This window comes from Haliotis cracherodii, unplaced genomic scaffold (assembly GCF_022045235.1).
Source record: "Haliotis cracherodii isolate W230 unplaced genomic scaffold, xgHalCrac1.p SCAF_4, whole genome shotgun sequence".
In the NCBI taxonomy this organism is placed as follows: domain Eukaryota; kingdom Metazoa; phylum Mollusca; class Gastropoda; order Lepetellida; family Haliotidae; genus Haliotis; species Haliotis cracherodii.
The window spans coordinates 20524817-20549489 of NW_027266297.1; the positions used below are offsets into that span (position 1 = coordinate 20524817).

The 24673-nt window shown below is 38.0% G+C and overlaps 1 protein-coding gene across 3 annotated transcripts in view; it reads right to left on the reverse strand.

Annotated features, from left to right (window-relative positions):
* Positions 1-19247, reverse strand: part of LOC139480464 (phospholipid-transporting ATPase ABCA1-like) — a 79179-nt gene extending 59932 nt beyond the window's left edge. For 2 of the 3 annotated variants that reach the window (XM_071263549.1, XM_071263547.1), the window contains exon 1: positions 19188-19247. The gene's annotated coding sequence lies outside the window, so the exon portion shown is untranslated. Of the gene's footprint in view, positions 1-13285; positions 13392-19187 lie in introns of those variants that run through there. The other variant, XM_071263548.1, reaches the window with a different exon arrangement.
* Between the last annotated feature and the right edge of the window lie 5426 nt (positions 19248-24673).

Sequence of the window (24673 nt, forward strand, 5' to 3'; positions counted from 1 at the left end):
AAGATTAAAATTAGACATTGCTAATGTAAAGAAATGAGGTTTATGGTAAAATGTTATAGGAGGACCTCTTGTTGGTCACTTCATCACCCATAAATTTGAGTTTTTCTTTATTTACCATGTTCTGAAAATTTACACATTAGAATGATTTAAGGTCTCTGATCAAAATAGCGACACAGCTTTCCACTCCCAGGCAGCCAATAAGATTATGTGAAAAAAAATAAACCATGGGAGAATAATAAATAAAAACATTTTTTTATTTTGTCATATGTCCAGTTTATCATCCTAAGAAATGCTAAATACTTATCATCAAAATTAAGCTAGCTATGCATATTGGGGCTCTTTATCTGCTATGATAATATAACAATTGCATTATTCAAGAAGTGTTTTTTTCAGTAATCATGGTAAATAATACATCTTTGGTTTAAAGAATATACTTCAGACAAACCTAATTCTACATGTCTTAATACTCTGTATTGTCTGTTAATTCTGAAAATGATTAACTGTAATATTGAGTTTCTACCTAAAACTAATAATATGAAATTAATTTTGAGATTATTTCATCCTATCTAAAATACAAAATATATTTTAAGATGCATACATGTACATCATTGTTGCAATTTTTTTAAATTTTTTTGGAAAAAAATACATAATAAGGTTGATTGGTGCCCGCCATCTTTATCTTCATCATTTTGTCTGCTCACTATAATAAATCAAAATAGTTAAGAAAAAATATAAAGACATATATTACCTTCTGGAGTTGTAAGAAAAAATATAAATACATATATTACCTTCTGGAGTTTATTTAGATTTAGGTATGACTTAATACATTCAAGTTTAAACAGGGTAATGTTGTTTTTTCATATTAACGAGTTTCTTAATTTCCTGAGATAGTATGTTTAAATAATTGAAGTCTTCATGTTTAAAAAATACCAAATAATTATAGGCCAAAATACATTAATTATATTGATCTCTATAAACTCCACCTGTTGAAAGGGGAAACAACTGCTGTGGTTGCAAAACATCTTGGTCGTGAGGTGTATAGTCCGTCCGGCAAAGATTGATCGTTTCCTGCATTAAAATTGAGTATTGCTTTAGATCCAAATTATCTGAGTGTTTATTTTCTTAAAATATGAAATTTAAGTCTCGATTATTTTAATATAACTATGAAATATGTTTTTGATCGATCGGCTCTAGATCAACACTTCGTTATTACGTGACATTTCTTATATGTGGTTGACAGTTGTTTTTAGAAAAAATACCAAACAATATGGTTTTGTTTCACTATTTCATCGGTATTTTTACATGAATTAATTAATTACTGTTTCATTAGCTTTGTTATTAGCCTTCAAAACGCCCAGTAAAGAATGTACCGGAGTTGCTCACCTGGTCCCGTAATATCGATGCGGTATCTCGCTTCGGTTACCGTCTTCTCATTCTGCAACTGAATCTGGTACGTTGGGAAGCCGAAATTCTCTGATATCTCTCCACATATCACACCCCTTCTTCCCCCACAAATTTTCTATCATTCAACAACTTTCGGCAATGGAAAAAAACATTGTCACTACGGTAATGTTTTGCCAGCTGGGGATTTCCTGTACTGGACGACCTCGGGTATCCCCGACCCGAAAATAGTGCCGTCAATTATTTTTAGCCAGCCAATCAAAACGCTAAGACACACTCTCCACGCTCAGCCAGCCAATCAGATTGGGTGAAAAAAAATAAACCACTGCGAATAAACCACTGCTGGCGATTGAAGATCAATCCCTGTAATGGGAGAAACCGAATGTACAAATGCAGGCCTGCAACTTTCAAGACGGGGCCTGTTACATTGTTGAGTTACAAGCCCTGGGGGGCATGAGTGGCCCTGTTGTCTAAGGCGCCGCAATTTGCTTGCAGAGTTGCGTCCCTTGGGCTTGCCTGAAACTTATGATTGTGGGTTTGAATTCCAGTTCGCGCTTAACATGTTTCTAGGTTTGTCAGTACCATATGCAGGCTCATAGGTTTCACCAAAGTGGTAAATGTCTGAGAACTGCATAAATTTGAGCTTTCCTCCCACATTAAGCTGAACCACACTGATATAACTAGAATACTGTTCAAAGCATAACAAACCCAACTCACTCTCTCACTCACCAGCCCACCTTTCTTGTTAACCAACAAGTACAAATTACTTCAGACACTGAGTGGTTTAATCAACATACCCACAAGTAGTATTGGAACAATACACAGTATCGATCAGAATCGCACACTAAGTAAAAAGTATCGATTCTAACCTTAAATGTATTCTTTAATAAATGTTACACTAAACATGCTAAACACAAATTACAAGTGAAAATGAGTAGTGAAAAGGTACATATTTTCACCCATCGTGAGCAAGGTATTGTGATACGTATCAGATCGCACAGTTGGTGTATCGTTCCAGCCCTACCAACAAGATCATACAAACTTGACATACTCACTAAGCTTATTTTTCTGCCTCAACAAACAAGGGGGCATAATTCCTGGATGAATACATTCACCTTTTTGGGACATTGAATACCTGCTGCTTGGCTGGTTAGCACATGAAATATTAGAAAGTAGTCCATAGCTTTGTATTGCACATGTACCCCCCACTGTACTGTTGGTAGGTTTATAAATACTAATTATTCATGCATGCTGCATTCTGAATAAACAATACTCCAGTTAGGGACTGTTCATATATTAAAAGGGGTGGAGGTGAGACTGGTATTAAGACTGCATCATATTTTCCTCAACCCCACCAACCCACATGTTCCATTTTATGTAACTTTTTTCATGGCCCCAAAACCATGTAAAATGAAATCATGACTCCCATACCCATAACAAATGACCAGTCCCTAAAAAAAGTTCTAACATATAATTGCCTTATCTGTCAAAAAGGTTCAAATATATAATTGCCTTATCTGTCAAAACAGTTCAAATATATAATTGCCTTATCTGTGATTTTCCCACCCAAATAGCAGTAAGTTTTGGTGCCCCCACCACTCACCTTTCCACTGCGTCATTTTATGATGACACCCCCCTCAATCTCTTCTCTCCCCCTACCACCAAACCAAAGACAAGAGATGTTTCGATGGTTTTACAGACTGATGAACAACTGATAATTATTGAGACCTGTGGTAGATGAGCATGATGAAGAGGCAACCCAATGAATGTGTGAAAATAATGGCCTCTTTGCTCAACTACAATCACCGCACTATCAACGTGATCAAAGACAATCTCACTCATATAATATAATGATCCTGTTCACAACAAACGAACTAACTGAAGAAATGTCACATATTTAAACAAGGAAAATGAAATTAGGCAACAAATGGTAGCGATGGGTATTTTATGGTGACAATGCATGGGTAACCAACATTATATACTGGAAGCTGGCCGCAAACTGTTTTGCTTTTTCAATCACAGGAATCGGTAGCTATGTAAACTTTGCCAACAAGATTAAAATATGCATGATTTTTAAAGAAATGCAATATACCGTTAGTTTTGAAACGTTTTAGTCATTAGCTTTTTTAATCGTGGTATACCGTTGTATCCGTCCTGCCTGTAATACCATGCACCTCTAACAGATGAATTTATCTTTAAGAACAGTAATATATTTATTCCTTCCTTCATCAATAGCAACTTAACAATGGATTGTAGTATGATGAATTTTTATCGTTTGTCCAATATGAATGTTAACTACAGTTTGTTCTGCAAACTAGAAACGTGTTTGCATTACAAGATCAGAATGCATGCAAAACCAGAACCAGCCCCATCTCCACATTTTCGTCAAAACATTCCCACCAAGAACAGTGACCATGGTGACAGATGACTTCGCCAATATCTATCTATATTATGTATATGCATCTTTGATCCCCGATGTTGTCAAATGCAAGACAACTTTGTCCTGTGCCTCTAGCTACCAGAAAAAAAGCAGTTCAAGTTTCACAACATCACTTCTGGTTTGGGAAAACATATGACTGATGCAAGACAACCTTATAACAGGAAGCCCCCATGCTTGTAGTTAATCCAATGCAAGACAACTTTAAAACAGAATTTCCAAACCTCTAGCTACCCTAATGAGAAAGTTATATGTGCTTCTGGTTTTATGACCTTGACCTTCAATTAACTTACAGCCAATTACAAGCTTTATTATTTCCAGTTGAAAACATTGGTACAAGCTCTTACAAGCATGTCATACAAATAAAAAGAAGCAGAAGTACCCTGAGCATGACCTTTAGGGCTGGGACAGGTAACTCGGGTACCCGGGTCGGGTGGGTACTGAGTAGGACCCAGGTACCCACAGGACTACCCGGACCCGTGGTTAGTCATGTGATTATATTGTTTAACGGCAAAAATTATCCTGAACTCTATTGTTACACTATACGTGATAAATGTTCTCATTTCTGACTTTGCACACATTCCTTCTGACTTTATATGTTTGCATATGATAAAACATCAGTCAACGTCAGTGTAAGCATGACCAGATCGGATTATACGTGTATCTAAATCTATTTTGACAGGAGTACGGTCAAACTATTCCCAATCAGACATGTTTTAACTATCTCATGAGACCTACAGTGGGTACCCGGGTAGGGTCGGGTAGTAGTGGGGTGGGTACCAGCGTAGTAAATTTGGACTCGTCCCAGCCCTAATGACCTTCTTCGTAGGTATATGGTGATATATAATTTCATCCTACTGCAATGAACACTACTTGCATTATTGTGAGCATCGCCCCCTGAAGATCTGGGGGTGGAATAGGTCTTCAGCAACCCATGCTTGCCACAACAGGCGACTATGCTTGTCGTAAGAGGTGATTAATGGGATCAGGAGGTCAGGCTCATTGACTTAGTTGATGCATGTCATCTTATCCCAATTGCATGGCTCGATGCTTATGATGTCAATCTCTGGATTATCTGGTCCAGATTTGATTATCTACAGACCGCTGTCATATAGCTGGAATATTGCTGAGTGCAGCGTTAAACAAAAAACAAACAAACAATATCGTGAACATCATATATTTTTAGGCTGCAAGTATTTCAAGAACATTTCAGATTTCCTCAATGTACATGCTGATTAACTGATTCAGGTCAAATTATGTTCAATCAACACGAAAGCATGAAGACCGGCCATTTGATATCATTATAAAATAAACTGAAAGTTCTTCCAAAAAATAATAATGCTTCAGATTGTTGAAAAAAAAACCCAGAAGTAATTGACTGCCACACAAACTACACTGTTGCAAGGCGCTCTTCTTAAAAAGAATTCATAATTAAGGTAACACATATATTTGGTTTTGAAGCTGTAGCTGTAAAAATATCTAATCTAGATACAAAATCCCAGGGCACCGTTCCACAAAGTGATCTTAGCGCTACGACTATTGTAAGTCAGTGTTAAAGTATGGGAGTTACGATCACCTTAGCGCTAAGATAGCTTTGTGGAACGGGGCCCAGGCCCCTACCAGAATATCAAATGCTAATTCCCTAACACTGTGTTTTTGTGGTCATCATGGTCATGTCTAGATGATCTTGACTAGATCTTTGTGCCAAATCATGGACTTGCAAGTGCAGAAGAAACAACGTGACAAAACAAAAACTAATTTCTTCAGAAAGAAACATTCTTAAGCAGTCATTTCTTTTTAACTTTTGCTTTCTTTGGATTCTTGATGGTCTTTGGGACTGTCGTTCCAATCAGTCTGAATCGGTTTCTTGCTAAAAACGTTATATACCAAGAGCTCAATTTATCTACATAAAAAATGCACAAACACAACCTATTATTGGAAACTGCAACCTAATATTTATATCTACAAGAGCCAAGTGCATGACAATTTGTGTGTACTAGCCTTAACTGGTCTACACAAAATCAATCTGTGTACACACTCAATACCTTTAAAGTTATTTTCCATACATCACTAATTGCAGTGTCACATGTAATATGTCATGCTTTTTGTTGTGACGTCAGCAAACTGTGGGTACTTCAAGATATTGTGCGCACATTTCTATTACCTTTTACAGCAATGGGTCAATAATTTATGTGACACTGGCAGCAGATGTGCCTATGTTCCACTTGATAAATACAAATGACCAAAGTCATCCTGGTTTTGTTTGCTGCAACTGTACCTTGTGCAAGATAAATCATGGACACTTAATTTATATTTAGGGTACATGGTTAAATCAAGTTAACTTAAATCGAGTCCTACTCCTTTAGTAACATTGAGCCCTGGACAATAACAATATATCAATGCGGTCACGACAACTGTACCCAAATAATCCTTGATGGCAGTATTATGTCCCATGGAGAGCTATACACTGGGCACACTGACATAACAATACCGGATTTATACACCAATAAACCACCTGAACTGAATGTATCATATGACTGTGCCACACGAGTGTATATCCTACCTCGGTGCTAGGTCCGGCTGGATGCATATACTGCTTGATCACGATACTTGAGTCATGAAGGCCGATGAGGGAACTTTCTGAGCTTATGGGGACTTTTGTCGTAGGTTGTCAGTATTTCATACATTTCACACTCAAAACTCATGAACAATCGAGGGGATTAAAGTAGCTGCAGAATACATGAAACATGCATTCCTTATCTTGAACTTAAAGCATTTTAGGCTTCTTTCAACTTTGACGCAAATATTAAGGTCCTGAAGTCAGTATCATTTTTGGCTCATTTTAGTGTCATAATAAAATGGACCTTTATTAGCTATAATAAAACATACAAGACCGAAATGAATATTACTTGACTCGAAATACTTATGTAGTCATAGTTGAGAATTGACATGCTGCACTTGTTAGTGGGAGGATTTTGAGTGAGTGAGTGAGTGAGTGAGTGAGTGAGTGAGTGAGAGAACGTTGTTATTGGAAGGTGTGGATGGGCGAATGTGGTGAGTGACCAGTACTTCTTTTGTAGACATTTACCAGTACTCTAATTAGTTATACAAGGGTCTTTGACAAGCATTTCCAATGAATCAACATACATCAGATCTACAAAAGTAAAAAATATGAACATACTTTGTAAAGGTTCTTAATCATGTGTCACCCAACATGATAGTGAGTATTGGCAATAATGTTATTTAGGTGATAATATTGTCTGGTTACCATAGCAAACATGGTAAAGGGGTATCACATGTCAGTGACATGTTCCATTAAAGTGCACACGGTATATAACCGTGAACAACACAATACCTGTGTCCTTCACCATGGCCTCCAGTGCAGATGTCCCATGTTCTGCCTCACCAGGCAGGCCCAGGGGAGAAACCCTAGTCAGTTACATGACTTGAGGACAAGACTTGCCAACATGAATAGCAATCTCAGCCGGCCTCAAGTGACACAAATGCATTACAATTACATTAATGACTAGGGCTGGCTATCGATATAGATAATAGAGATCGATAATTGCTAACAAAATATCGATCAATGATTGATAAATATTGGAGAAGTAACTTTAAGCAGGTATATAAAATCAAAATATTTCACGCCACTGGTGAGTAGTGACACATTCATCATGTTTGTGCAGAGATTACTTTGTGGACATTTGAGATATAACAAAAACAATTGATTTCCGTCTTCAACACTTGGCATTATTGACATTAACAAGTCTGTTTTGGTAAATCTAAACTTTATTTCATCATAATAGTTTATGTTACTTATTATTGATGCCAACAATTTCATAAATGATAATTGTTAATATTTCTTTCCATTGACGATAATTCCAATTATTGATCTTTTTATCCAGCTCTGTTAATGACACACATAACATACCATCAGGCACCATGACATCATAATCAAATGACATCATTAATCCTCTGTCATGGTAGCTTGTTTGCTGTACTTTTCACACACAAGTCCTCTGACATCAAATGTTTGAGTGAGTGAACATGGTTTTACCGCTTTTAGCAATATTCCAGCAATATCATGGCGAGGGAACACCAGAAATGGGCTTCACACATTGTACCCATGTCGGGAATTGAACCGGGGTTTTCGGTGTGACGAGCGAACGCTTTAACCACTAGGCTTCCCCACCACCCCTCAAATATATGAACACTAGTCAATAAGCATTTAAAACTCCTCAGCAAGCTTAAGTACCTTTGATATATTGGACATTCTCTATACATATAGGATTTCCACAGAGACCATTCGTAAGGAGGGGATTCCCACTATCAGGGACCCAAGCTCTTACGATCATGTCATACAAACACAAAGAAGCAGAAGTACACTGAGCATGACCTTCTTCATGTTCTTGGTAGGCCACCCTAAGGATGATATGTACCTTCCTCCTGCTGCAGTGAACAATACTTGCATTACTGCGAGCATCGACCCGTGAAGATCCGGGGTAGAATAGGTTTTGCCATAACAGGTGACTATGCTTGCCATAAGAGGTGACTAACGGGAACGGTTGGTCAGGCTCGCTGACTTGGTTGATGCATGTCATCGATCCCAATTGCATGGATCAATGTTCATGATGTAAATCACTGTCTGGTGCAGACTCGGTTATTTGCTTTTACCGTCATATTGCTGGAATACTGCTGAATGTGGCATTAAACAAACAAACAAACAAAAAAGCAATCAAATCGGGGTCTGGACTTACCAGGTTTCACTGTAGTAGAGTGTCTTCTCACAGCGACTGTGCAATACTATCCTTCACTTATCAGGTGTTACCTCACCATGCTAACAGTGAATAGCCATGACCTGATAGAGTGATATAGGCAATATGACTTGAGGACAAAGGAAGGCAACACGGATGTTATTCCCCAGTAGGGGGACAGTATAAGATAAGGATGGCCACAAGTGATGCCTGGAGGATACAGATCCCACAGAGGGCATGAGTGATTATATCTCAACATCTACTCATACAATATGCCTCAGGGGTGTGATATTTGTCTGACTTTTTCAACATCCACTATAATAATGTTTGGGGGATTTTGGATTTGTACACAGTAATTCCTGTCATGCGAAGGATGCACAAAGGAATCAGGAAACATTGTATATTTTTTTTTAACCATCAAACACCCTTCTCTACATTATCAGAGTGATATATAATTACAAAAAAGGACTTCAAATTTCTTTATTTTAATCCGAACTCCAGCTTCCTGTCACCTGTGTGACGCAACATCATGTTGAACATGTTCAAGTTTGTAACTGTGAACAGGCAAATTCCCTCAACATGCTCACTCCCTCACCCATGAGAAATCTAATGGAAACGTTGGTTATGTAATACCACGATAATTACATGAGTGAGTTACTTTGGTTTAAAGCTGCTTTGAACAATATTCCAGTTATATCACGGCATGTCAGCTTGATATTGGAGGAAACCCTGAAGAGATGCAGGACTTGGTTGTTTACCACTTTGGTTAAACCCACGAGCACAGGCATGGTGCTGACATGGCAAGAAACATAAACAGGACAATTATAGAATTTGAAACCACAATAATAGGTTTCTGGCATGCAAACGGAATGGAGCTGGGCAGCCCATGTTCTTTATAAGCATGAGTGTTAGAAGCTTACCTGTATATGAAAATATCAGGGAAAAATAGAAACATTTTCAGAAAATATTCCCAGTCCCGCTGTTACAACTGAGAAACTAACTCAGATTATCGGAATTATTTGTCATCTTTACTGATGACCTAATGATAATGCTAAAGGTAAAGACTACCATGGTTACCACGGAAACCTGACAACATCTAGTTAACAGCTAACAAGGTGTATCGATTGTAGAATCAAACATAGGTCTGGGTGTGGTGTGGATCTATAAACATAAATCTATAAAGCATGTTTATGCATGTTGTTTACACACCTACAGATGTATATCAGTTCTTATGGGTAAAGTGACCAATTAGCCGTGAATTAGAATTAATTCTTAGAATTAGTCAGGCTTAAGAAATGTATGTCCAGAAAAAAGTAAAGAAATGGAAGGTTATTTGTTTGCTGTTACTAAAATCTGGAACATGTACACAGTTAATTTAAGAAATAAAGTTTGCTCTTCCCCCATGCGTAGTGTAATAAAGTATAGTTTTGCCCTGAACTATGATAGTTAGAGTGAGTGAGTGAGTGAGTGAGTGAGTGAGTGAGTGAGGTCACTTTTAGCAATATTTCAGAAATATCACGACGGGGACACCGAAAAATGGTCTTCACACATTGTACCCATGTGGGGAATCGAACCCTGGTCCTCGAAGTGACAAGTCAATGCTTTAACCACTAGGCTATTATAGTAAAAGTATGAGGACACTTTCGTTTCCACTATGTGGTGCAGATAAAGGGTTCACCCTGTTTTTGCATATTCTGCCTGATTTAGTTTGCTTTGTTTGTTGATTATAGAATTATCATTATGTTATACTTGCCACAACAAACTGACTGACAGTACAAAATACAGTGGCAAAGTTCCAAGCAAGCCAAACCTTAATAACTTAATGAATGAAAGTGCATTCCAAGCATCTGTAAAACCAATCAGTTTAAACATTGTTAAATCTAATGTGAATATGTATTTACATTCATTTGTGCAAAACAGGTGTGTTCATAGATACTATTCAATAATTGTTTGGATACGTTTGGGCTACAGCTAATTTTGTTAGTTTTCGAAACACTATATTTTCATTTTACCTCCTTAGTATATACCCATGAAAACAGCATGTAGAATTTTGTAAATACCTCGACCCAGACCTGCCACAGCATGGAGAGTTTCTGGTCAAATGGGTTTCCAGAAATAAAATGGAATGTTTTACAATAGATATTTGCAGAAATAATTTTCATAACTACAAGTATACATACTTATCCTGGAAAGTTCATAATGGAAATATATTATTATAACTGCAGAGTTCTCATGTCATAAAAAAGATTTATCAGTGTATTACTTTCAGAAATTCTTGGATTCTTGAAAAATTTAAGCTAGAGACCATGTAGTATTGTAAACTTTGAACATTTAACATTATGACTATGACTCGTGATGTTTAATGTCAAATATTGTACAGCACGTGACAAACCGTATATTTCGGAAACATGATACTGACATATCAAAATACTTATTTATCACAACCACCCTGAATATTTCAGCGACATGAGCATGATGAGAAAAAAACATTCTCATTAACATATCTGACAACTAACTGTGGAGACTTTGACCAGTTGTACACCAATGATCACAGCCTACATGATTACATAGGATCATATGATTATGAGTGTGATGTACACAACAGTTATGAACACTATCATAAAGCCAAAAACATCCAAAAAATATTCTTTTCATAAAGAAAAAGCAACAGATGTTTATAACAAAAACATTATATAATAAAATATAACAAAAAATTATATATATTTGTTATTCATAGTTGAAAGGCTGATATTAGGGCATGGAAATTGAATATTAATCAACATGATCAATATATGTAATAGCGTTTTATTGAACTACTCATACAATCATAATGAGTTATAAGCACGGCAAGGCCAGTCGAGTCTTTTGTAGAAACTCAATCATTTTTGAACATGTTGAAAGTAAAATTTGAAATATGTTTAAGGTATTGCCGGACCTGAGAAACAAAGAGAAAATGAAATGAAAAATGTTATTAATCAAGTTAATTATTGATAGGTCAAAGGGTTATTACTTTCTCATATCATGCTATATTATACCTACTGAATTCAGATATATAACCGTGTTAACCAGATGAACAGACTTGACAGATTTCAAAATGCTAATTGGGAATGAGGCAGTTCTTATTCCCCGTTAAATAAACATCAAGTCAAAAAGATCATGTCGGACATGTAATGAGACAAAAGACAGAACTGAATAAATTCCCCCAAAATGACACTTTTTTTCTGTATATTCAACTTCCCGATAATGGAAGTTCATTCTAATCTTAGCAAAAGCAATCTCCTCTTCGTCCCACAACGAATAAATGTCAACTAAAATATTACGCTGTTCAACATAGTGGTCTGTCACATACAGAGCATGAACAGCACGAGATTTACAAAAAAGAACATGCACAAGTGGTATAGCAACGGGTGTGTTTGGGTGAGCACTTCCATGTTAATCAATGTGTGTATTTGGATGAGCTATACCAAAACAAACCGAGAACAACTGTTCCCTTCGGTTCACTAAGTTTATTCCAAACTTATGGAATGTTGAGTAGGTATATCCGAAAACCAAATACTAAAGCACCCAGCTGAGTAAGCTTAGCTGAATACACAACGCCTTGTGCTGCTACAGCAGTACATGTAACACACCTCTATACCAGCAGGGCCCAAGTGTGGAGTTTTGTTGGACAAAAAACATGTCAAGCTTGTGACATGCTGACAACTAACCAGATTCTAATTCTGTTACTATGACAATGGTGGACAATTTTCCAATAACCAGGCAACAGTCAGGGCTCGATTAGATTTAACTTGCACCAGACATGAAAAGCAAGTTACAGCAAACAAAACCACGTTGCACTATGGTCATGTAAATTTATCAAAGTTGAAACATAGGCCTGTCTGCTGCCACTGTCACATAAATTATATGACCCATTGCTGTAAAACATAATAGAAACATGTAGGGCTGGGATGAGTCCAAATTTACTACCCGGATACCCCCCTGGTAACTCAAGTACCTGACCGGGTATTCGAGTTACCCGTCCCAGCCCTAGAAACATGTGCATATAATCTTGAAGTACCCACAGTTTGCTGATGTCACGACTCAAAAAGCAGGACAAATTACACATGAAACAGGGATTAGTGATGTAGGATGGTAAATAAACTTTAGAGGTATTAAGTGTGTTCAAATATTGATGTTGTGTGGAGAAGTAAGGGTTAGCATGGTTAGTTAAACACAAATGTGAACTCATTTTACATGCGCTTGGTCATTTCTGACAGCCATAGAAATTGGCACCCGTCCTTTAGTTTTTGCCAAACTGACCCATAGTTAAAGTATCATAAGGAGAAGTAGACATTTTCATTTTTAAGGGTTTTGCTTTATGTTGTCATTATAAGGACTAGTGGACTAAAACTGTTAGTTTCTACTGCTGACTGATGTACTGTAAACTATGTAAATATAACCTGCATCAACCTCGTAGCCTGCTAACATACCAGGAAAAACATGGCCCCTAGGTAGCTCGCCTATGGCAAGACAAACAAGGATTATCAGTTCTACCCAAACAACCTGTTGATGTTTCAAGTTGAATGGAAGGACAGTCACAAATGTACCCTTCACTAGTTAGCAGGTCCTTACTAAAACTACCTGGCAGATCGTGATCGTTGCGTGGATTATATACAACAATGTAATCAATAATCTTGTCAATAACGCACACTACCTGGCTGATGATGTAGATGTTCACTCTGCTGTTTCTCTCAAACCTTGCAGACCTTCACATGCAGAGAGTATGTATAAACACGTGAACAGAGTTACATGACGTCAAGGTTCAGTGAACTGGGGTACGTGAACAAGAAGAGTGTGTTGTTAAGCCACACACACACCAAAGAACAAGCGTGACTCAGCAACAGTGCTTAGGCTCTTTAATACATTGTAGGGGAGGTTAGAATCTGGGACACATGTATATTTAGTATTGACTAAGACATCCAATGACATCTTTGTCGTTCTGTACTATGCTAACATTCAGTGTTTCTGTAGCTCAGGTGTCAATTAGAATGTTCAACAACTAGCTGACATTCATCATGGGATTCATCAAGAACTGGAACTAGCTCATGGCCGGCAAATTAGGAAGAAAAAACACTATTTGTTAGAAGTTGGGAAATATATTTAAAGTCCCTTTTTCCTGAATTCAGAGGTAATCTGGCAAATACGATAGTGTAAAACTAGGTGTTTAGGCCTCTTCTCTTTACTACTCCAGTCATATGGTAAAATAAAAGTCTCCTTTTTAGACTAAAACAATGATATTCTAAAGGCGTTTTTTATTTCAATTTGGAAGTTGTTTTAATAAACCAGCATTTGAAGGCAAGAAAAATTCAGTGACTGTCACCACGGTGGCAATAAAATATTATTTTAAACATTAACAATTACATTTTGTTTCAAATTTGATGTTATATACTACTCAATAAAGTTAAGGACAAACAAATTCTTATATATTTCCAACAGTTAATCTGTGGTATTAACATGTTTAACATTTATATAATCCGGTGGTCCTGAACTGTTTTTTAGTAGTATATATCCAATATTTTTCTAATCCAAAGAATATGCGGTTGGAAAAAAAAAAAAATTCTCCGATTGTATCTTTTGGTTCTAATACAGCATGTTCAGTCAAATCTGTAAACAGAAATTTGACAACCTTGAGGCCAAAATACCCATTCTAATGTAAATGAGCTTGTTACTAACAGTCAATCAATCATCACATATTTATCACTTCATCAATTTATTTCCCGTGAATTTATATTCTGCTAGCTTATAATATCTACTATTTACCCCTTCGGAGTCTCAACCATATCTTTAATCGGAGACAAACATCAATCATGGCACTTTAAGGACTTGGGGTTAGAATAGATCCCCAACACCCTATGTTGGACTAAGAGGTGACATAGATAGGGTGGTCAGTGGCTTGGCTGACTGTGTGTCGTTGACAGCATGGATCAATGCTCATAACATCGATCACTGGCTTGTCTGGTGCAGACTTGATTATTTACAGGTCACTGTCTACAGTCCCTGTTTTATCCCCATAATGCCGAGGACTCTATCCATTGTACCACAGAGCGGTAGTGAGGCATTAAACAACAAACAGACCAAACGACATGACTGCAAAAATAAGCGATTTATTTAATCACGATTTTTGGAAATGTTAATAAACATAGATTACACTAGACTAGACTAAATACTAGGAAAAACTCAGTTGTTTCAACCCTTCTGGTAACCATACATAATTTTCTTTTTCAAGGTTTCTTTATAAAAATGAGCCATGAAACTTTGAAATCTACAAACCGATTAGATTAGTTGCCAAGTATACTTGTGGTAATAAGGACATCCTCACAAATACCATCGACACAAAACTTATCACATGTTAAGTTTTCCCTTTATTAAATATATCAGTCTACTTATCAGTTGAAAGTATTAGGAAACTCTAAATGCTAAATATACAAATCTTGTCAGCATTCTTTTACCACTTGCAGGTTCAGTTGGGCACGGATGCCCATCAGTTGTCTAAGGCACTGTTATTCACTGTTCCCCGAGAGACGCATCCCTAGAGCATTAACCAAACTTACGTCTTTCAGTTTCAGGGTCACTTTGCTGGACTGTCAGTAGGATATGCATATAGAGTGAGTGAGTGAGTTTGGATTTACCCCGCTTTAAGCAATATTCCAGCAACACCACGGTGGGGGACACTAGAAATGGTACACATTGCACCCATGTGGGGAATCAAACCCAGGTTTTCCGTGTGACGAGCTAACACTTTACCCACTAGGCTACCCCATTGCCCCATAGATCTTACTATTGATACGAATAGCAAAGGAGGATTAATTCCATTTGTAGTCAATTTGTTTCAATTTTTACGTACATTCTAAATTCAATCATAAGATTATCTAGTTCAAAGGGATAATTTAATCCATGGATTAAAAACAGGGTATGAAAGGATCATAAAACAACTGAACTAATAGCTTAGACTCTGCTGTTTCCCAAATGAGATGTAGGCCAAATGTGTTACAGGCCCAATACTTCGATTTGCATTTAACCCTTCTGATTGTAATTTATGTATCATGTGTATAGGGGTTCTTGACTTGAAAGTGGACCCAAGGGGTAATACCCGCAGTAGGTATCAAGAGTTGGATACAAAATGTTTGATTGGGAATTGTGTTACTGGATCCCAAGCCAAAACTATTTAGATACAATAAAAAGAAGAAGAGGACACTTCAAGAAACTATTGAAATCCAAAGAAAGTAGCCAGTCATTCATGCCAGGCATATATGTACCCAGAGTGTACTCCACCTTAATCATATCATCAACCGCAAATGGATATCGTAAAAGGTGACTGTGCTTGTCGTAAGAGGCGACTAACGGGATCGGGTGGTCAGGCTCGCTGACTTGGTTGATGCATGTCATCGATCCCAACTGCGTGAAGTTCCTGGGTAGAATAGGTCTTCAGCAACCCATGCTTGCCGTAAAAGGTGACTATGCTTGTCTTAAGAGGCGACTAATGGGATCGGATGGTCAGTCTCGCTGACTTGGTTGATGCATGTCATCGTATCCCAGTTGCCTGGTTCGATGCTCACAATGTCAATCACTGGATTGACTAGTCCAGGCTCGATTATTTACAGACTGCTGGCATATAGCTGGAATATTGCTGCATGCGGCGTTAAACAACAAACAAACTTAACTGTCACATATTTTTAATGTTACCACGGTCAGCTCCTTGTTATTACACCAAGACCCATCGCTACACCATCATTGTACTCAAATGGCTTCTCTCCCGTCAACTCATTGGTTTCCTCACCATATCAGCATCTTTGTACATTTATCATACCATGTGAAAACATATCACCATGTATATATTAACTCTATATGCTTACTCAGTATTCACATGATCATGCTGATGGGACAAGACGTAGCCCTTAAACGTCATTACAAAGAGTAAAAGGTGCTATCCATACAAAATGTGTCAAGAATACTATAATTCATGTTCTTCCAACTTGTAAATACCTGTCAAAGTTGACGTTATTTAGACACACATATAAAATGATCTGAACATGCATACACTGAAGTTAACTGAAGCTTTATCTTTACTCAAAATTAACATATAAACATATAACATGATTAAAGTCAGAAAGAATATATGCATAGTCAGAATGTGAGTGAGTTGGGTTTAACGCTGCTTTTAACAGTATTCCAGTTATATCACGGCGTGTCAGCTTGATGTGGGAGGAAAGGCCGAAGTGATGCAGGTCTCAGATGTTTACCACTTCAGTGAAACCCACGAGCACAGGTATGGTGCTGACAAACCTAGAAACATAATCGGGGCAAACCAGGATTCGAACCCACAATCATAGGTTTCTGGCGTGCCCAAGGGACGCAACTCTGCACAGCGAATCATGGCACCTTAGACGACTGGGCCACCCGTGCCCCCTGCATAGTCAGAAAGAAATTCAAACATTATCATCTTGTAAAATAAAAATGGTTTGTTTTTTTGTTGCCTGCAAACAATAATTATATAACATGTAGGGGGGGACGTGTCCATATTTGTACCCTGGTATGCATGGTATGCGACCCCCTATAAGCCGACTCCACCTGGGTAGGCAACAAAATTCCGATTGGGAACTATTTTACTGGACTCCTGGCAAAAACTATTGCCAAACTATTTAGATACACGTATTAAATAATCTGGTCATAACTACACCAAAGTTGACAGTAGATTTATCTGTACTCGAAGTCAGAATGCATAGTCATGAAGAAATGCGAACATTAGCAACTTCTAGTGTAACCATGGATTTTTATAGTTATTGTCATAATGCCTTTATAAAGCAATATACTCGGACCCCATGGTACCGCGGCATTCATCGTATCGCGGCATTTGTGATTTCCGATAGTTCACGCGGGACACGCCTCTTAGCGGCTTTCTATTAATGCAAATCAGTAGCCAGGAAGTGCTCACTTCGTAAACAATTTCAATTTCCTCGGAATGTTCCGTCTGCTGTAAGTAAGGAGTTATTAATCCGTTGATACATATTTCTGGCATCTGTTGTAATATTGCCTTACCCCCATCTATCAATGGCCAACGATATAACCCGCAGTTCCCCAAGTAAACTTTCTCTATCGACCTGAACTAGATCATCTGCATATTCATGGCGACTAATGAGGTAACGGAAGTTACGAAGTCCGCACATTTTTTCCCGCTCTGTGCCCAGAATCTATTGGGAGATCATAAGGGCCATAATGCCAAACTTCGAAGTACGTTCTTCACTAGTAACCAAAAGATAAATACATACTTTGGGCATACTAGGAGTGCTTTTTATATATTTATTGTTGACATTTAACATTTTTCCATTTTGTGACAAATTATTGTCATCCAATTATTTTTAAACAATCTTAAAATATCATTTCTGATATTTTGATGTTGACTTATAAAAATATTTTTCTCTTACTTTTCGGTAAATATGCATTGAATACCTATTGCTGATAACACATTTAGAATTTTACTTGTGCTGTCTTTGCACTTGTATGGACAAATCACTGATGTCTGGCATGATCATACCAAGTGGTTGGTAGAATTATGTCCTCTTTTTGTCCAATTCGGACCTCCATACACAACTTTTCTCTGTACCGCGATACGATGGAGTTCCCTCCCTTGTCAAACAGAGCGCCAAGCCCTGGCTTTTACTCGCAGCTACTGATGTAAATAATGAACTTTTATCAGTAAAATATGCATTGTTTGATAACATGAATGATATCTGATACAGAGAACACGAATAAACATAAAGGTTAGTGAGTGCATTTTGTTCCGTTTAGCGTACATGACAAGTACCGCGATACCCCGAGGTTGCAGGCTATATCACATGACTAGCCACGGGTCTGGATACCCGGGTCCTACTCAGGACACACCCATTAAGTTACCTGTCCCATCCCTAATAAAGTGACTGGCCAGAGGTCTGGGTAGTGGTGGTGCTGTTTGTTGTTTAGCGCCGCACTCAGCAATATTTCAATTATATGACGGCATCTGGGTAGTCCTGTGGATAGGTACTATAGACCTACTCAAGACCCACCCGACACAAGTACGGGGATACTAGTCCTGCCCTAGCAGGGCACATAACAATTACACAACTATACCTAAGGGTTGAACATGTTGAAGGGGAGATCAGTGAACCATGAGCCACAACCGGATTCATGCCCAACGGTCACTCGCTCGCTCGTCATCAGGGTGGATCCTGCCACCCCAAAAACCTACCCCACACGTACATATTGGGCACATATTGTGACACTCATTAGTGTTAATTGATAAACGGACCTATTATTACACAACTTTCGCCACCCATTGTGTAAACCTACCTTTCGCAATATGTAACGAATGCTATCGGATTAGGCTTAGGCTTTTAAAGACCTAACACATAACATACACACATTGGCTGTGTGTTGTAAAATGGTACCTGTCATGTCTCAAATAAATACGTTTGACAGTACGTCAGTGTCGTCTACTTGCAGTAGAAACACGTACTGAGCGGTGTCTTGACACTAATGAACCATGGCAAGCTTTGTTTGATTAACTGACACTTCTTACTTACCGCGTAGAGACGACCACTGTTCAGCCAAGAGTAGTTCCCTCAAGTCAGAAGAGTGACTTAGCAAGTTCACGTGTCCTTAAAATGCGTAGTAATACATACATTTATGGTTACGTAATGCATATTTTAACTCAAGTAGATGTTACATGATATAACAAAACTACATCGTAAACGATGTGAATACTGGGACATATAGTTTGCATCGATTTTTGTAGGAAGTTACACTTTCCAGCCGGACTCTTTTTTTAATGGGATTTGTTTCTGGTAATTTGGTTGTCGTAAAAATGAAAATGCTGGTTGTAATTATTGTTTTTAAATTTGTTGGTACCATTTTTCAGAACAATTACACTTTTAGAAAATGTTTCAGTTGTTCATCGAATTGTGGACGTTTAACGATGTGTTCGTTATCCTTTTACAACAAACATTGAGGTTGAATCAAAAGTGTACACATCAGACGAAATACGGATTAAGGTCATTCTTATTCTGTATTGCCACAGGTGGGACAACATGCCGCTTTGTTATAGCTGGTATATTTCTGACTTGGTTGTAAAACACCATTCACTTAATCACTTTGACATCTGTGCCAATTTATCATTGTATTGTAGTCAGACTTTTCTTTACCCTTTTAAAATATTTCTTCATTCAAAATGGTGTTACGAGTAATGAGCGACACGCGCGATAATGACTTCATGCACCCAAATCTCACGTTTGTTTATTTCCGTAAAACACGCACCCTAACATATAATAGTAGTAGTGGCAGTATTAATAGTACTAGTAATGGTTGGAAACGTAGCAGTAGTAGTAGTAGTAGTAGTAGTAGTAGTAGTATGGTAGAATTAGTAATTGTAGTAATAGTAGTTAGTAGTAGTGGTGGTAGCAATCGTAGAAATCTTAGTAGAAGTAGAATTAGTAGTAGTACTTGTATTAGTGGTAGTAGTGGTACTACTAGTAGTAGTAGTAGTTGTAGTAATAATGGTTAGTAGTAGTGGTAGTAGCAATGGTAGAATTCTTTGTAGAAGTAGTAGTAGTAGATGTAGAAGTAGTAGTTTTAGTAGTAGTAATAGTAGTAGTAGTAGTAGTAGTAGTAGTAGTTGTAGTTGTAGTAGTAGTAGTAGTAGTAGTATGGTAGAAGAAGTAGTTGTAGTAGTAATAGTATTAGCGGTAGTAGCAATGGTAGAATTCTTAGTAGAAGTAGTAGTAGTAGTAGTTGTAGTAGTAGTAGTGGTAGTTTTAGTAGTAGTAGAAATAGTAGTAGTAGTAGTAGTAGTTGTAGTAGTAGTAGTAGTAGTAGTAGTATGGTAGAAGAAGTAGTTGTAGTAGTAATAGTATTAGCGGTAGTAGCAATGGTAGAATTCTTAGTAGAAGTTGTAGTAGTAGTAGTAGTAGTAGTAGTTTTAGTAGTAGTAGTAGTAGAAATAGTAGTAGTAGTAGTAGTAGTAGTAGTAGTAGTATGGTAGAAGAAGTAGTTATAGTAGTAGTAGTACTAGTGGTAGTAGCAATGGTAGAATTCATAGTAGAAGTAGTAGTTGTAGTTGTAGTATGGTAGAAGAAGTAGTTATAGTAGTAGTAGTAGTTGTTGTTGTAGTAGTAGTAGTAGTAGTAGTAGTATGGTAGAAGAAGTAGTTGTAGTAATAGTAGTTAGTAGTAGTGGTAGTAGCAATGGTAGAGTTCTTAGTAGAAGAAGTAGTAGTGGTACTAGTAGTAGTAGTGGTAGTAGTAGTAGTAGAAGTAGTAGTTGTAGTAATAGTAGTTTGGAGTAGTGGTAGTAGCAATCGTAGAAGTCTAAGTAGAAGTAGTAGTAGTAGTAGTTGTAGTAGTAGTAGTAGTATTAGAAGTGGTAGCAGTAGTAATAGTAGTAGTAGTAGTGGTAGCAGTAGTAATAGTAGTAGTAGTAGTTGTAGTAGTAGTAGTAGTAGTGGTAGCATTAGTAGTAGTAGTAGTAGTAGTAGTAGTAGTAGTAGTTGTAGTAGTAGTAGTAGTAGTAGTAGTATGGTAGAAGAAGTAGTTGTAGTAGTAATAGTAGTAGTGGTAGTAGCAATCGTAGAAGTCTTAGTAGAAGTAGTAGTAGTAGTAGTAATAGTTGTAGAAGTAGTAGTATTAGTAGTGGTAGTAGTAGTAGTAGTAGTAGTAGTAGTTGTAGTAGTAGTAGTAGTAGTAGTAGTGGTAGCATTAGTAGTAGTAGTAGTAGTAGTTGTAGTAGTAGTAGTAGTAATAGTAGTAGTGGTAGTAGCAATGGTAGAATTCGTAGTAGTAGTTGTAGTGGTACTAGTAGTAGTAGCAGTAGTAGTAGTAGGGGTAGTAGTAGTGGTACTAGTAGTAGTAGTAGTAGTAGTAGTAGAAGTAGTAGTTGTAGTAATAGTAGTTAGGAGTAGTGGTAGTAGCAATCGTAGAAGTCTCAGTAGAAGTAGTAGTAGTAGTAGTAATAGTTGTAGAAGTAGTAGTATTAGTAGTGGTAGTAGTAGTAGTAGTAGTAGTAGTAGTATGGTAGAAGTAGTAGTTGTAGTAGTAATAGTACTTGTGGTAGTAGCAATGGTAGAATTCGTAGTAGTAGTAGTGGTGGTACTAGTAGTAGTAATATTAGTAGTGAGTGAGTGAGTGAGTATGGTTTTACGCCGCTTTTAGCAATATTCCAGCAATATCACGGCGGGGGACACCGGAAATGGGCTTCACACATTGTACCCATGTCGGGAATCGAACCCGGGTCTTCTGCGTGACGAGCGAACGCTTTAACCACTAGGCTACCCGACCGCCCCTAGTAGTAATAGTAGTAGTAGTAGTAGCAGCAGCAGTAGCAGTAGTAGTAGTAGTAGTAGTAGTAGTAGTAGTAGTAGTAGTAGTCACTGAGCCTGACCACCCTATCCATTTAGTCGCCCATTGCGACAAGCCAAGGTCTTCACCGGTAATCTGAAACGTGTCGTGTGTCTAACATGATTTTTCTGCAGTTATATTTCCTGCCCCTAAGTTTGATAAGTACCCGTGAGGTTGCTATGTCCCTGTGTAGTAGGCCTGACACAAAGACGGTGACTATTTTATTAAGATTCAGACATGTCGGGTGTCTTGTAGATGTCTCCAGGTAAGGTCATTTTCGATGAGGAATATATAATGTTATATAATTTGATTATATTGCTTGTTGTAGAATAATATTCGAACCAATGTTTTTACATAATAGTATTTGCCAATTTTTGACTAAATGACTTGGTTGATTGTGCGTCATCATATCTGAGTGACCACGGGCGTTGTTCATAATATCAATCACTAGGGCATCGGGTTTGACCAGATTCCATTATTTACTGGCCGCCATGATTTTGAGTGAGTGAGTGAGTGAGTTGGGTTTAACGCCGCTTTTAACATTATTCCAGTTATATCACGGCGTGTCAGCTTAATGTGGGAGGAAAGCCCGAAGTGATGCAGGTCTCAGACGTCTACCACTTCGGTGAAACCCACGAGCACAGGTATGGTGCTGACAAACCTAGAAACATAATCGGGGCGAACCGGGATTCGAACCTACAATTATAGGTTTCTGGCGTGTCCTCTGCACAGCGAATCGCGGCGCCTTAGACTGGGCCACCCGTGCTTCCCCCCATGATTTTGAATATTGCTACTGAAACGTTAATTTACAAATAGAAAAAGAACAATAACGTTGCGAAAACAAATGTATTGGTTACTTTTTAATCTTTTAGGGTTGTTGGGTTACTACATGTGTATGTTACAAAAATAATAATTGTATGTTACATTTATAATGTTTTAGTTACCTGAAGCCGCTGACAGCCATGGCATTGATGAAAGCTTCCATACCATTCGTTAAAGTCACCTTTATCATCTTTGCTGCCGTATTAACCTCGTTTGATTTGACAGATGCAGGTAAGATAGCCAAGTCAATGTGACGTGGGGTGAGTGAGTATTGTTTTACGCCGCTTTAAGCAATATTCCAGCTATATCACGGCGGAGGACACCAGAAATGGGCTTTATACATTGTACCCATATGGGGAATCGAACCTGTGTCTTTCTGGCTGACGAGCGAACACTTTAACCGCCAGGCTACCCTGCCACGACGTGGATGAATAATTTGGACCATGAGTATGTTCTCGAATAAAACAGATTAACGCTGGCCCTCAGAGTGAGTGAGTGAGTGAGTGTGGTGGGTATATCACGGCGGGGGACACCAGAAATTGGCTTCACACATTGTACCCACGTCGGGAATCGAACCCGGGTCTTCGGCGTGACAAGCGAACGCTTTAACCACTAGGCTACCCGACCGCCCCTGGCCCCCAGGTGTAGGCCTGTGGTTTGTAGCAGCACATACCCAGACAGGGACGAAGGAACCTTAGCATTATCAATCGGCCCGTGATATGTAGAGAAACGCCAAAAGTTTATAATTTACTTTCCTAGATGTTTACCACTGGGTGTTCTCTCCTAAAGTGTTGGCACGCGTGACCGTAATATTCAGATTTGAGCCTTCAAATACACTGAGAGATACATTGCAGGGTCCAGCAAATGTACCAAATGTACCATCCCTGTGTGAATCTTTAAGACTTTCAACGGAGGACTTTCTTTATATTCACAGAATGTGTTTGTGACATGTTATATTCATACCATGGGGATTCTAAAAAACTAAAAGGATTTGCTTGAATATTTGCAATCTCATAAAAGAACCAAGTTCAATTATGTCACCACTATCCCACATGACAAACTTAAGGAAAAAACTTCATTCCTTAAACTTTGGGTCATTTATGACGGGGCATTTCGTCAAATATGAAACCTTATGACAATCTGAAGTTTTCTGAGAAAACCGTATATGAAATGCTGGTTTCTTCATAACTTACCTCTACCGTATTCGATGTAATAAGCGCCCCGCTCTAATAAGCGCCCACGGCGATATTTGCTAATATATTGGCAAGTGAACAATCCCAATTAGCACCCCTTCCGATTGATCAATGTACGCAAGACTTATGTATTCGTGTATAATACGTGTGTTATATGCCTTCTTTATCATCGGAAATTAAATCCTGGAAACATATATCCGTCGTATATAAACATTTCAAGCTATCAGCATAAACCACGAAATTTACGATCTTTCAACTCTGTTATTTTTCACTAAACTAATATTCTAATAAGAGCCCCCTATTTCTAATTTTGAGGGCGTCCTGGGCGCTTATTATGTCGAATACGGTATGTGAAATATGGGGAAAGAACGTTCAGACAAGAAGTAAGCATCCCCATGGACACCAATTGTGCTCCCCGCTTGCATATCTGTTTCTTTATGCATTTGAAGGCATTAAGCCAAGAGGTTTCCCTTTCTGTAGGGCAATATTCCAGCAGCTATACCCTTTGGTGTCTACATTTCACAACGTTTGGGGTACAATCGAGTATGCTCTGTTAACAAGAATTTCGACCCGTGAAGATTCCGGATAGAATAGGTCTTCAGCAACCCATGCTTGCCGTAAAAGGTGACTATGCTTGTCGTAAAAGGCGACTAACGGGATCGGGTG